This window comes from Eptatretus burgeri, chromosome 3 (genome assembly GCF_056783735.1).
Source record: "Eptatretus burgeri isolate ZD-2024b chromosome 3, Ebu_testis_v1, whole genome shotgun sequence".
Classification (NCBI taxonomy): domain Eukaryota; kingdom Metazoa; phylum Chordata; class Myxini; order Myxiniformes; family Myxinidae; genus Eptatretus; species Eptatretus burgeri.
The window spans coordinates 9,675,729-9,692,565 of NC_140963.1; the positions used below are offsets into that span (position 1 = coordinate 9,675,729).

At 40.9% G+C, this 16,837-nt stretch overlaps 1 protein-coding gene across 15 annotated transcripts in view; it reads right to left on the minus strand.

The window, feature by feature from the left end:
* The window catches only part of LOC147029380 (catenin delta-2-like), a 474,794-nt gene extending 458,190 nt beyond the window's left edge, over window positions 1–16,604 (minus strand). For 6 of the 15 annotated variants that reach the window (XR_015055882.1, XM_085872403.1, XM_085872410.1 and 3 more), the window contains exons 1-2: window positions 16,438–16,602; window positions 8,692–8,771 (exon numbers count right to left, since the gene is read on the minus strand). The gene's annotated coding sequence lies outside the window, so the exon portion shown is untranslated. Of the gene's footprint in view, window positions 1–6,681; window positions 6,760–8,691; window positions 8,772–13,994; window positions 15,500–16,437 lie in introns of those variants that run through there. The other 9 variants (XM_085872405.1, XM_085872396.1, XM_085872400.1 and 6 more) reach the window with 6 other exon arrangements.
* Window positions 16,605–16,837: the final 233 nt, after the last annotated feature.

The window sequence follows — 16,837 nt, forward strand, 5'->3', positions numbered from 1 at the left end:
TATATATATATATATACGTTGCAAATCGGGCAACGAAATGAGAAATCCCGACGGATGGGAGTTATGTATATATATATATATATATACACACACACACACACATACAAACATTCATATATACATAATGTATGTATATATATATATATATATATATATATATATATATATATATATATATATAAAACATAATGTATGTATGTATATATATATATATATATACATTATTTTTAAAATTTTTTTTGTTTGTTTGTATTTTTTACATATTTGTAATCAGGCAAAAAAACAGAATAAAATGGAGAAGGAAAGGTTGGTAAGAAAGTGTTGGAGGCACTGGCCTTGAATTTCTAAGTGTTAAATCATGGGTTTGAGGAAAATGAGGAAAAATACCATTCAGTGTTGAAAATTACAACATTCTCACAAAGCTCAAGAAAACCTCAAACAAATAATTGTTGTTTTTTGTCCAAAAGAGGAAGTCCTCTGTTCTTGCCTGTGGCAGCTTGGGTGCCAGGAAGTTATCATTTTTTGGAGTCGCAGCTGTGTTGCTGATGCGGTACCCCTCCACCAATACATTGGTACTCATTTTGCCAACCTCAGAAGAATGACAGGCTGTCAACCCCACCTGGTGTTAATTCAGCAACCAAACAGGGCTCAAACCCAGGATCCTAAGATCCTAAGCCAGCCACCCTCGCTGCTCAGCCAACACCAGGCCGAAAGAGGAAGTAAAGAACAAAAGGTTTCCAAATGACAGGAAGAAAACAATGAGGTAAAACAACAAATCCCATTGGAAACTCAAAAGTTTTCAAAGAAATTCAACCAAACATTAATCTTCCAAACATTTAAGGGTGCAAACCACTGAATACTGCAATCCTGACATCCACTAAAGCAATGCATTTAAGAGCACCTGTTTGCAAAACTCAACGCCCAGTGATTGTCCCACGGGAAAGTTATCAACGGCCTGTCTCAGGCGTTTGAATGCGCAAAACAGGCGAGACTGCACATGGGAAAGCACACCATGGTCTATGCAAACGAAATCTGATATATCGTGCATCCATTTATTTATATGTGGTGACCTCTATAGCCTCTGCTATTACACTTAGAGTTCTGTCAGCTTTTCAGTAAGTCACGATACCGCTGCTCTGGCGCATGCACACCTGACCTGACCATACCTGACCTGACCTGACGATACCAGCGTGACTCGACAAAAAAAATCACTATGTATACATTTAAATCCCAGTCGCCCCTTTTCAACTTGATTTTCTTGATCATCGTGTTTTATTGACGTTTTTTGGATCTCAAACACGATACAGCACTGGTATACAAGGTCATGTCTTTCTGAATTCCTTTGCTATGAGGTGTGCCCGTAGACGTGTGCATTTAAACGCTCTTGCCATCACATCACCACTGGCAGGCAGAGCAAAATGCTAAATCAAGGTGCACAGCCTGAATGCAAACAGCAAAAAGTAGCAACAGCAGCAACAGCCCCAAAATCTTATCATAAATCAGATGGTCGACACAGCTAAAGGAGCATCTGACCCCATGCCGGCACGATCATTAAAATGAACGCTCCCAGAGCTGTGGATGTTTTCATGTAGGCATGAAAAATGCTGCCTGCAATGATGTGTCCTTCTCTCTCACTATTTTTCAAATGCAACATGAGCCAAACGTTGCAAAAACAGGAATATACAATTAGCTTTTTGAAATTGATGTTTAATATATATATATATATATATATATATATATATATATATATATATATATATATATATATATATGACTAAAACTCTCATCTTGTATGTATGTATGTTTCTGAAATACAGCCAAAACGGTACACAATAGCGCAAATATTTTAGGGCCACCTTACTCACCATTCGCCTGTGCTGTGCAGTATCAAGTTTCGTTCAAATCGGGCAACGATAAAAATATTTAAAAATCAATTCCCGATTCAGTCAAGTACTCTTCAGGATAATTTGATCAATGCAAACAACCTCAGCGGTATAGTTCGCTGGAGCAATTTTTTTTTCTTGAAATGATTTTTTTTTTATCAACCGCTGTCACAACAGGAACCCAACGGGTTCAGGGGTTGTCTAGTATGTGTGTGTGTGTATATATATATATATATATATATATATATATATATATATATATATATATATATATATATATATATATATATATATATACACACATATATAAATAATGCACTAATAAGTGCCAGTGTGTCTCCTCCATCACTCCCCAACCATGAAACTTAGCAGCCTGAAACTGTGCATGCATACGAAGGGAAAATGGGGTGTTTGGGTGATGTAAAACACCTTTTTGAAGATATTTAATGGCCTCATTTAATTATGTCCTTTATCAAACGCATTCTCGGTCACCGCTCCATTTGAGGTCTTAAGGCGTATCTGACGTAACCTCGCTGGGGACTGAAGCTGCCATGTAATTTGGCCTGCTCAACCATGCCTTGACTTGGAACAGGCCGCAACGATTTCTTAACGATAGTTTTATTTTTCTTCAATTTCCTCCATCATATTATCGAATGCCTGTTCAGAATAGATATGAATCGCTGTATACATCACTTTTGAAAGTGCGATATTTTTCAAATTATGGGCTTGGAGCGATTTCCTGCATTGTGATGCGAATTTACACAATCAACTCTCACGGACTAATTAAAGTGCATCATCGAAATATTATTTCGGTTTTGAGATCACATATTGTCAGGACTAAATAAGAGTGAAATTTGATAATTTAGAGAAATAAACAACTCTAAAACGAAACCAATACACCTACTTACTTTAAGCAAGCAAGGCTATGTTACCTCCTTCTCCATATATACACAATAAAATGCGAAATTTCCAAAGAATTAAACCAAAGCTCCGTGCTCCGTCACCCTGAGCGAGCGGTCCGCGCTCCGTCACCCTGAGCGAGCGGTCCGTGCTCCGTCACCCTGAGCGAGCGGTCCGTGCTCCGTCAGCCTGAGCGAGCTCTCCGTCGCCCTGAGCGAGCGCTCCGTCACCCTGAGCAAGCGGTCCATGCTCCGTCAGCTGAGTGAGCGGTCCGCACTCCCTCACCCTGAGCTAGCGCTCCGTGCTCCGTCACCCTGAGCGAGCGTTCCGTGCTCAGTCACCCTGAGCGAGCGGTCCGTGCTCCATCACCCTGAGCGAGCGCTCCGTGCTCCGTAACCCTGAGCGAGCGGTCCGTGCTCCATCACCCTGAGCGAGCGGTCCGTGCTCCATCACCCTGAGAGAGCGCTCCGTGATCCGTCACCCTGAGCGAGCGGTCCGTGCTCCGTCACCCTGAGGACGCGTCTGTGCGGTGCCTTCGTCCCGACGGGAATTCGTCCCCGGACGCTTCCAGGTGGTGCCTACGTCCCGACGGGAGTTCATCCCCGGACGTGTCTGGGCGGTGCTTACGTCCCGATGGGAGTTTGTCCCCGGACGCGTCTGGGCGGTACTTACGTCCCGACGTGAGTTCATCCCCGGACGCGCCCGGGCGGTTTTCTTCCATCCATCGGGACCATACTCTGTGCAGAGCATTGGTGCTGCCTCAGTATTCTTCTTGGCTCTTTGGAACTATATATATATATATATATATATATATGTATATATATGTATATATATATATATATATATGTATATATATGTATATATATGTATATATGTATACATATATACATATATATACATATATACATATATATACATATATATACATATATATATATATATATATACATATATATACATATATATATATATATACATATACATATATATATATATATATATATATATATATATATATATATATATATATATATATATATATATATATATATATATATATATATATATATATATATATATATATATATATATATATATATATATATATATATATTATATATATATATATATATAGATATATATATATATATATATATATATATATATATATATATATATATATATATATATATATATATATATACATAGATATATATATATAGCCTGGTGTGTTGGCGCAGTGGTTAGGGCAGCGGCTTGGGATCCAAAAGGTCCTGAGTTCAAGCCCCGTTGGGCCACTGAATTAATACACCAGGGGGTTGACTCAGCCTGTCATCCTTCCGAGGTCGGCGAAATGAGTACCAGTATACTGGGCCGGTGTATACACCGGTTAAAATAGGTGTACCATATCCCTGTGTCGTAAGAGGCGACCAGGGTTGTGTCAGGAAGGGCATCCGGCGTAAAACATGTGCCAAATCACTATGCGGATCATAAGGATGATCCGCTGTGGCGACCCCTAACGGGAGCAGCCGAAAGAAGGAGATAAATCTATATATATATATATATATATATATATATATATATATATATATATATATATATATATATATAAATCTATATATATATATATATATATATATATATATATATATATATATATATATATATATATATATATATATATATATATATATATATATATATATATATATATATATATATATATATATATATATATATATATATATATATATATATATAAATCTATATATATATATATATATATATATATATAAATCTATATATATATATATATATATATATATATATATATATATATATATATATATATAAATCTATATATATATATATAAATCTATATATATATATATATAAATCTATATATATAAATCTATATATATATATAAATCTATATATATATATATATATATATATATATATATATATATATATATATATATATATATATATAAATCTATATATATATATAAATCTATATATATATATATAAATCTATATATATATATATAAATCTATATATATATATATATATAAATATAAATATATATAAATATATATATATATAAATCTATATATATATATATATATAAATATATAAATATAAATATATATAAATATATATATATATATAAATCTATATATATATAAATATATAAATATAAATATATATAAATATATAAATCTATATATATATATATATATATATAAATATATATATATATAAATCTATATATATATATATATAAATATAAATATATATATATATATATATATATATATATATATATATATATATATATATATATATATATATATATATATATATATATATATATATATATATATATATATATATATATATATATATATATATATATATATATATATATATATATATATATATATATATATATATATATATGACCGGGCGTAGTGGCGTGCGCCTGTAATCCGGCGACTCGGAGGCTTCGGTTGGAGGATCGCTTGAGGACGGGAGCTCTGCGTTGGGCCGTGCTATGAGAGGGTGTAGGGCAGCCCGGAATCATGGCGAAACCCAATCCTTATCCCTATGTCGACCAGGGTTGCGTCAGGAAGGGCATCCGGCGTAAAACCGTAAAAAAATCGTGTATATGTATATATATATATATACATATACACGAGGTGTGTTCAAAAAGTATCCAACCTTAATTTTTTGTGCGTAAACAAATGAAGCTTGGGAGGCGTGGTTTGGTGCACGTATGTAGGCGATCCTAATTCGTATGCGTGAATATTTTTCCGCCTGCAGAAGCTGTCTGTCGCCGACAGACCGGCGATGAGTGAGGAAGTCTAAGTGAGCGCCGTCAGATTTTCGTTTTTGACAAAATGACGGAAAAACATGAACAATGCTACTGCAGAAAATTTTGTGTAAAGCTTGGCGATTCCCAAGTGGAAACGATCCGCAACATTCAACAGGCCTTCGGGAACAAAGCAATGGGTACCACACATATAAGAGTGGTACAACCGCTTCAAAGATGGTCGCACATCAGTGGAAAGTGAAGCACGTTCTGTTAGACCCTCAACTTCCTGAAATGAGATCGTCATTGACCAAGTGAGGACGCTGCTGATGCAGGATCGTCGAATCACGATCAGAGAACTTGCAGACGAGGCGGGCGTCAGCATTGGATCCGTTCATTCCATTGTGACTGAGGATTTGGGCTTAAGGAGAATCTCAGCAAAGTTCGTGCCAAAGCTGCTAACGATCGAGCAGAAGCAACTCCGTTTGGAGATCGCACAGGACATGCTGGAGACTGAACAGCGATCCCAACTTCTTCAACAGTGATCACTGGTGATTGAGACCACAGTGATCCGTTATTTTGTCAAAAAAGAAAATCGGACGGTGCTCACTTACACTTCCTCACTCATCGGCGGTCTGTCGGCGACTGACAGCTTCTGCAGGCGGGAAAATATTCACGCATACGAATTAGGATCGCCTACATATGTGCACCAAACCACGCCTCCCTCGCTTCATTTGTTTACGCACGAAAAATTAAGGTTGGATACTTTTTGAACACATCTCGTATATCCACACCCTTCGCCTGGGGCTTAAAAAATTGGGGAGCGCAGAGCTGTATAAAAGAGCATTTTCTTCGAGAACATGATCCGAGTGCATCCTTCAAGACTCCCTGCCGTGCTGTCGATGTGCCGCCACCCCCACAAAGCCAGAAGGACTCACCGCCGGCCAAGGACGGCGGACCAGTGTGGAGCGCACATTGCCACGAGCCGCGGCGAATAAATAGGCAGGAGATAACGCACCATATCACGAAGTGGGAACGCTCAAGCGGAGCACCCCACGGAGGTATACGCTACACATACAGACCTTTACACGGCAAGGTTAGGGATCTTCCATCTCACGCATCGATTCTCCTCTCTCTCTTACACCCCTCCAGATAGTCTTCTGTGGACACACAAATAAGAATGTGTACCGAATTGCAATCCCATTTTCCTCTGGCACGACACCGCACTCCTCACATCGCATTCATCGCACCTCCCCACTCCCACACCATAGACAACAGTATCTTTCCAACTACCCCTCCCTCAGCATCCTGGGCCACGCTGGTCAGCCAACCACACCAGGCATTTTGAGGGTGCTCATCCTCATCTTTCTCTCTTTCTTAGCTCTCTAACTTTCAGTGTGTGTGTGTGTGTGTGTGTGTGTGTGTGTGTGTGTGTGTGTGTGTGTGTGTGTGTGTGTGTGTGTGTGTGTGTGCATGAGATGGTGCCTGTCTTAGATTATGCAAGATTGTAAGAGACAGTCGAGATAATCCTGCTCTGTGTCTTGTTTTGAAAAGTTTTGCCTTTTGTCGCACCCCAAGAATTCCTTGCCATCTCCTGCTGTACATTAAAATAAAACCCCATTCACTGTGCCACATACTTTTCCTCACTTGGTTGTAAATAAATGTACTGTATAGAAATGTTCCCAGGTGGTTTTCGTGTTTTCTTCCATTGGTCCAGCATGGCCCGCACCCTAGTTTAGCCAGGACGTTATTCCCCAACCATCTGTTTCCTAGCCGGTACGTGCTTGGCAGTTTCACTTGGCTGCATCTGGTCTGGTAAGGATATCTGGTTTGAGCAAGTGCGTATCGAGGGCGTGTTCTCCGGTAATTAGATCACGTGACCTTTAGGTGAATGGTATTTATTAGACGGCGGAAGCCAAGTCACGTGGTCGAGTTATTGGCGTTAGTGGTCAATTAGCGACCTGCCGCGTCACGAAGTTATTCGTGTGCGACGGCCCACAGTTCCGGAGAGTCTGGTGGGAACCCGAGGTAGTGCATCCCTCATGGTCTTCACCCCCGACCCTGGGTCCACAACACACACATATATATATATATATATATATATATATATATATATATATATATATATATATATATATATATATATATATATATATATATATATATATATATATACATACATACATACACATACATATACATACATATACATATGTATACATATATATGCACGGTTGAATATATACAAGTGCTTTACCCAATTAATTAAGGTTGGTTCACAATCTATGTGCACAGAGGTGTGAATCCTTTGCCTAACTTTAAATATATTTCCAAAGATAATCTAACTTATCAACAAACTTTTGAGACTTCTTCAATGCATAAATCTGCTTCCACAAAGTCTGACCAGCTAAGACGCTGGCACGGTTGGGCAAACATCTTCAGACGCTACTGTGGGAGGTGGAAGAGCCCAGATGGGATAAAACCATAAGCTGCTTATAAAACGGGCCGCAAGGGAGTACGCAAATTTAGTTAAACCAACCCAGGAAGGGCAACAAAAATGAGGTGCATTTCACATTGTGTCTCCAAGCTGTTCTGCTTCCTCGGGCTATATTGAAGCAATTTGTGGGCTGAGCCAAGTTAGCAGCAGTGGGCTTTGGGCCAAACATTGCTTACATGCATACAAGAGATGGCTGAAGGAATTTGTATTCAAACACATAGACACTGCACCCGGTGCAGCCAACTGCCACACCTTGGAGCCAAATCCATCCTGATTCACAAAATCAACTTCCACTCTCTTTGCTTCCTAATTCCACCCACCTTGCCCTACCCACACACACACACACACACACACACACACACACACACACACACACACACACACACACACACACACACACACACACACACACACACACACACAGACACACACACACCAACACTACCTTCTCCTCCTCTTATTCCTCTTCCTCTTCCTCTTCACCCAGACGATTTGCCAACAAGGCAGATAAAATAAGACAAATTATTCAATCAGCCAACCGTGTTCACTGCTAACTAAAAGGCAGAATAATTAGGCCAGCAACCATAAGACTGACCTGTCTCTTCGTGTTTGCTCTTCTTGGATTCGTCACCAATTAGTGCAATGTGCCAGAGAAAGTGCACAAACCGCAAAGAACTGCATGGAAAAAGAAAGAAATTTGTCGCTTAAAAAATATTTGTGCACTTCACCACTTTGCATTGCTCGTTGCTAATTATCAGGGAGTGTGAGATAGCCTGCAAAAGTACAATAAGTACAATCAACGCCAGAGCAATTCAACGCCAGAGCAAGACTGCACTATGTTTCTTTAAAAATAAAAACATGGAGATACCTCTGATCCATTTCTGATGTTGCCTTCAGATTATGTATATATAAATAAAAGAATGACTGTGAATCAAACACCAATGCGTGAAATTCTGCATGTGCAGAAGAGGGCCTGCTGCTCATGTTTGCATCTCACTCCCCTCTCTCACACACTCCCCTCCCTACTCCTCCCCCCTCTCTCTCTCTCTCTCTCTCTCTCTCTCTCTCTCTGTTCTCCCTTCCTCCCTCCCTCTCATCTCTCTTTCCTCCCTCTTCGATATCTCTATCTCTCTCTCTTTGTGTGTGTATATATATATATATATATATATATATATATATATATATATATATATATATATATATATATATATACATATACATATACATATATATATATACATATACATATATATATATATATACATACATATATATATATACATACATATATATATATACATACATATATATATATATATATATATATATATATATATATATATATATATATATATATATATCTCACCTCCTTTGGGGGTTGGAAATTTGTAAATGAAGTGGCAGACATAAAAGGGATTTGGTCACAAAAGGCAACATTAAGAGTACTGTGAGGCAGCGGGATGAATATTAAGAGTATTTAGAAAGGTGGCCCAGAAGGGTTTCCAGCTGGGTGTGTGTTGGACTCAAATTAGTTGGTTTTGAAACTGAAATTAACCTGAAGAGTTTATTCCCAATGGGTTGCCCCCACCCCTCCCACTCACCCATCAACATGAGGTCAAATATATTTGAGGGGTCCAGTCGCAGGAGCATGGACGAGTCATTTGTTAAGTTACTTATTGGGGATTCATCATCAAATGGAGTTATTCGATGGAAAAGACTGCTGCCCAAGGGACCCCTTACTGAACCTGTATGGGAATCAATGCACAGTAATCTCATGAGCAAAAGAACAGGTGATCTCCAATGACGACTTGCCCAATGGTTGTTCCGTTCAACACGTTTATTATGAGGAATTTCACTCCTACATACAGTTGTTGCCCTTTTTGCACAATCACTATCGACCTGTTCCATGCTTTCGTTGATTGTGAAAGGTTGTTTTTTTTTTCGGTATGCTTAGTCGAGACTCGTATAAGAGCTAACACACAGAACATATAACAAAGGGAGCAGGAGACAAGATGGGGGCGAGAAAGGGAAGCACAACAACAGCAGGGAACAGGGACATCAGATCTGTGTGATTGAGAGGGATGGGGAGGGGTACACGGGGTAAACAATATGGACACTACAGGGACTTTCAGGAAGGAAAACAGGGAATATGAAGGAGGTTGGTTTGGGGTGGATTAACGGGGGTAGAAAAGATCATGGTTTTTTGGATGGGAGGAACATATGAGATGGTGGTGAACAGCTGTTTCTCAGATCTGGAGGGAAGAGTGGGATTGAAGAGTGTGGAAGTTTGTTCCAAAGGTGGGAAAAATCGAGGAATGAAAGAATGAAGGTGAGCAGAGTTCAGGGTAGTTCCTTTGTTCCATTGGTTGAGCTGTGTTTAGCATGGAATGAATGGTACCTTCAGCCTGCGGTCTTTTTTGGGAGGGTTCATGACCAAATGTGAGAGAGCACACTGCAGAAGTTCCTCATGGCTACAGTTAAACCTGCTACATACCTGTTGTGGAAGGAGAAGTCAAATGCGAATCGCATCCTACAATGCAATGAAATTGTGTTTTTCAGTGCACTTGTATCATTGAGGTTAAAACGTGAATTTAGTGTTTTCCAAAATGTGGGCGAGTTAAATTAGTTCATGGACAAATTATGTTAACTTGGTGTTGTTACATGTTCCAATATTAATACTTTTGTGGCATGTTCTTTTTGCAAGAAATGTTTAAATTGTTTTTCTTCATTTCTTTGAGAGATATTGATATCAATATGTTCTCCATCTATCTCTCTCTGTTTCTCTATTCCCTCCATCCCACTCTGCTCTCCTTCCCTCCCTGATGTCTCTCTTTCCCACTCTCTGCATGTCTGGCTGACCTTCGGACACAATAAGGTCAGGGACCCGCCATCAGGAGGGGTACTAAGATCAAAACATCGATGAATGACTGTGCCAGGATGATGACCACGGAAGGTCATTGAATCAGCAACTAAATAAACGAAAATATATATATATATATATATATATATATATATATATATATATATATATATATATATATATATATATATATATTGCAGTGAGTGCATCTATATCCAACTAATAACGACACCTTTTGTGACGTAATAAAGTGTTTATCCGTGTTGTTCGTGTTCCTGTCGGAGCATAATAAAATAAATTGCATACGTGTCGGTAGTACCCAGGATCAGGTCATGGGAACTCCCCCTGCACCTCTCCCTCCCTGCAAGGGGAGAGGGGAAGGCGACTTACAATTTCCACCTGTACACGTACCACAGTGCAATTGGTTTACTGACCCCTGCTGCAGACATGGGGGATTATTAGCGACGGTAAAAAATTTATTTGCCCCGCCTGCCCCAATATCCCTCCCCACTTCCAGCTGCTCGTTGCATCATTACTGGGAGCACAGCTGTGCCACTGATGCAGTGCCCCATTTCCAGAAAGCTGGTACTCAATTTGCCGAGCTCAGAAGTAGGACAGGCTGAGTCAACACACCTGGTATTATTTAACCATACGTCAAGGTTAGCAGCAGTGTCTCTGCCGAAGAGCAATGTCTCGGCCCAAGACCCGAAGATCTTAAGCCATCCACATTAACCGGTAAGCCAACACCAGGTTTTTACAGTTATAATGATAATACATTACATTGCCCTAATTGTATTCACGGGCTGTTTAATTATGATATTTGTTTGCCATTCATTTCTTCTTCTCCTTTTTTCATCTTCTCCTTCATGTACTTGTTGTAACTCGTGTTATTTGGCTTTCAACCCAAACCTCTCCCACCACCCTCCCCCCCCCCCAAAAGAAAGTTTTATACCGACCATTTTGTTCTTCCGATTCGGCACTTCTAGCACAAATAAAATTTTCCAAGAGTGGTGAAAATCCATAGAACCAGTACACACTTTTGGATAGTGGTCAATAATGTGACGCTCTGGCGAGACCTATTGCACATGTACGGTAAGAATTAGCGGCCTCAGAAACAGTTGCTTTATCCTTCCTTATGTAATCTACAATGGTGAGAACAAGTATTTGATACACTGCTGATTTTGCAGGTTTTCCCACTTACAAAGCACGTAGAGGTCTGTAATTTTTATTATCATAGGTTCACTTCAACTGTGAAAGACGGAATCTAAAACAAAAATCCTGAAAATCACATTGTAAGATTTTTAAATAATTAATTTGCATTTTATTGCATGAAATAAGTATTTGATACATCAGACAAAACAGAATTTAATATTTGGTACAGAAACCTTTGTTTGCAATTTCAGAGATCAGACCTTTCCTGTAGTTCTTAACCAGGTTTGCACAAACAGCAGCAGGAATTTTGGCCCACTCCTGCATGCAGATCTTCTTCAGATCCTTCAGGTTTCGGGGATGTCGCTGGGTAACACAGACTTTCAGCTCCCTCCAAAGATTTTCTATTGGGCTCAGCTCTGTAGACTGGCGAGGCCACTCCAGGACCTTGAGATGCTTTTTACGGAGCCACTCCTTAGTTGCCCTGGCTGTGTTTCAGGTCGTTGTCATGCTGGAAGAACCATCCACGCCCCATCTTCAATGCTCTTGTTGAGGGAAGGAGGTTGTTTGCCAAGATCTCGCGATACATGGCCCCATCCATCCTCCCCTCAATATGGTGCAGTCGTCTTGTCCCCTTTGCAGAAAAGCATCCCCAAAGAATGACGTTTCCACCTCCATGCTTCACGGTTGGGATGGTATTCTTGGGGTTGTACTCATCCTTCTTCTTCCTCCAAACATGGCAAGTGGAGTTTAAAACAAAAAGCTATATTTTGGTCTCATCAGACCACGTGACCTTCTCCCATTCCTCTGGATCATTCAGATGGTCATTAGCAAACTTCAGACGGGCCTGGACATGCGCTGGCTTGAGCAGAGGGACCTTGCGTGCGCTGCAGGATTTTAATCCATGACGGCGTAGTGTGTTACTCATGGCTTTCTTTGATACTGTGGTCCCAGATCTCTTCAGGTCATTGACCAGGTCCTGCCGTGTAGTTCTGGGCTGATCCCTCACCTTTCTCATAATCATTGAGGCTCCACGAGGTGAGATCTTGCATGGAGCCCCAGACCGAGGGAGATTGACTGTTATCTTGAACTTCTTCCATTTTCTAATGATTGCGCCAACAGTTGTTTCCTTCTCATCAAGCTGCTTGCCTATTGTCCTGTAGCCCATCCCAGCCTTGTGCAAGTCTACAATTTTGTCCCTGATGTCCTTAGACAGCTCTCTGGTCTTGCCCATTGTGGAGAGGTTGGAGTCTGATCGATTGAGTGTGGACAGCTGTCTTTTATGCAGATAACTAGTTCAAACAGGTGCAGTTAATACAGGTCATGAGTGGAGAATGGGAGGGCTTCTTACAGACAAAACTAACAGGTCTGTGAGAGCCAGAATTCTTACTGGTTGGTAGGTGAACAAATACTTATTTCATGCAATAAAATGCAAATTAATTATTTTAAAATCATACAATGTGATTTTCAGGATTTTTGTTTTAGATTCCGTCTTTCACAGTTGAAGTGTACCGATGATAAAAAAAAAATTACAGACCTCTTCGTGCTTTGTAAGTGGGAAAACCTGCAAAATCGGCAGTGTATCAAATACTTGTTCTCCCCTCTGTAACAGCTGTGGAAAAACACAGCATTAGCTATTGTTTAAAATGCATTCAATGTTCATATTTGCAGTTTCATAAATTGTGCCTGCCCGTCGGATTAATGCATGCCTCGGAACAATCTATAATCACGCACAAATGAGTTTTGCGGCGATAGAAACAGCCGTTCATTGAGAATGCAGTCTTGAAGTTGCTCCCCTGACCCGCATTACGTCGCACCGTAAAGTTTGAACATTTCGCGCGACTGCGCACTCACCTCACCCGCAACCATGGAGGACGTTAACGACGCACCTGCCAAGACGGTTCGTTTGCTCCCGGTGTAGATCCGCTCGCTGCCTTTGCACCGATGGCTTACAAAGCATTCGCAAATCCGCTCGACGATAGTGCTGGACTTGGCCTCCAAGGGGGCGCTCCAGGCTTTATCAAGGCTCGGGAGAAAGATAAGCAACGATCATGAGAGAAAACGACAAGCGAAGTAAATGAAACGGTTCGCCCGGGGGGGAATGAATACCTCGGTCTGACGCCGTACATTTGAATGGTCAAAATTGGAAGTTGTGGGGTGGGTAAGGAAATGCTTTGAAGGGATTCTTCATACAATGATCAGATCAGATCATTGTGCATGCTCCAAACTGAGTGTCGGTGCTGCCGATGCAGTTTCCATGGCTGAGATTACGATCCTCGATGGGTCACCACTCCGACACAGGAATTTGAAATTTGGAAAGGGTGCCAGCGATAGCTCATATAAGTCTTTGCAAAGGCTCTTTAACATTCAGATACTGGTACTGGCAGACGGCATGCCCACTTTAACGTCTATCAGAGTGACGTCACCCACGTTGAATCACCGTCTCCGAAACACCGGGATGACAGTTTACTGTATAGCTGTGTTGAGATTCAAATCCAGGCGAGATGACTCAAAAGCGAGTGTGCATACCTCAAAGCAATCCTAACATCCTCTTCATATAATAATCAATATTTTGTCAAAATAAATAAATAAATCCCCACAACCACTCCTTTAAAAGGTTCCAATCATCTCCACATTTCTGTGAGGTCGGCCGGGGAAAGCTTTTGGCCCAAGCCTTTCACCAACCAGTTGGCCTGGCCTGAGGTTCGACGAAAGGTGGCCGGTATTTGGAATTTACACAGGGTGTTGGTGATAACTCGTCTCCTCTTCAAAACGACATCGTGAGATCTTTACCATCCACCGGATAATGCGAGCAGATGGGATACCGATGACTTAGCGTCGATCCGAAGACGTCAAGCAACGCCGAGCTTGTGAAACTCCAATCCGACATGAATCGAATGCAGAAGGGACAGTTCAAAGGTAAGTGCGAGACCTCTGCAGCAGCCTGTTGGACAACTCTCCATTGAAGAGTGCGATAATTCAATATAATAGGCGGCAGTTCGAGTCGATTCAAAATTTATTGGCTGGAATCTCACACGCATTGGCAAGGAAGGGGGGGTGGGGGTGGAGATGGAAGGAGGGGAGGAGAAGATGGAGAGGAGGGGGTGTGGAGGAGGGGGCTCCACCAAACTGAAATGTCCAAGGTTTTGTAGCCGGAGACCACGGATTTATTTAATAATATCGAGACAGACGCTGAACGTCAGAGAACAGGTGTATTTAAACGCAATTCGTGTCCTCTGCAAAGTTGGTTTCATCCACGACCACCTCGTGACACCTTCGTTCATCGAACCACCTCCGCATCACGAAGAAATGGCCAAAAGCGCTCATTCAAAACGAATTCAACACACACACACACACACACACACAAAAAAACACGCACACACGAAAACACACACACACATAAAAACACACATAAAAACACACACATACACACAAAAACACACACACACACACACACACACACAAAAACACGCACACACGAAAACACACACACACATAAAAACACACACATACACACAAAAACACACACACACACACACACACACACACACAAAAAACACACAAAAAAACACACGCACATAAAAACACACACATACACACAAAAACACACACATACACACAAAAACACACACACACACACACACAAAAAAACACGCACACACGAAAACACACACACACATAAAAACACACACATACACACAAAAACACACACACACACACACACACACCCACACACACACACACACACACACACACACACACACACACACACACACACAAAAAACACGCACACACGAAAACACACACACATAAAAACACACACATACACACAAAAACACACACACACACACACACACACACAAAAAACACACAAAAAAACACACGCACACACGAAAACACACACACACACATAAAAACACACACATACACACAAAAACACACACACACACACACAAAAGAAAACACACACACACACACACAAAAGAAAACACACACACAAATACACAAAGACACACAAAAACACACTCACAAATACACAGACACACACACACGACGGTGATAACTATTACATGATTCATCTTGATACGATCAGGTGAGCTTGCCTTCCTCACAGAGTTTGTTCACGAACCCCCCCCCCCGGTTCAAACCCCCCCACAATACGAAGCCGGCACATCGTGTGTGCCCCGACAAGAGAGAATGTTTTTAACAGGTACACCGACCGAGCATCGGAAAAACGAACCAACTCCGCAAACAAACGTCACTCATCCCACGGGAGCGTCAGAAAGGTCACGTGGTCGGAAAAACCCCGTGGGAGGGAAACACTGCTCTTACCCAAGGCGCGTTCAGCTGAGACGCCGATGGACGGACGAGTGGCGAGCACGCGCGCACATTGAGAGTGCGACGCCGGGACACCGAGGAGCGCATCGCCATGGCCCCGCCCTCCGGACTCTACGTCACGACGCCTCGCGCTCGGACACGATCCCCGTCGTGCTCCCTCCAGCCAATGGGCGAAGCGCTCTAGCTGACGTCTTGTGCATAATAATGAGAGCGCTGTTTTTTGAAAAAAAAAATAATAATAACAACAACAACAAAATAAACAGCAATGGCGTGGAAACATGCTCTCCATGTTTGACTCAAGAAAACCCAAACCATCTCGGTTGATGGAAAACTTTTCTTGGATGAAGCCGTGCACGGGTGAAGGCAAACACCAGAACAATCGCAGCGGAACAAT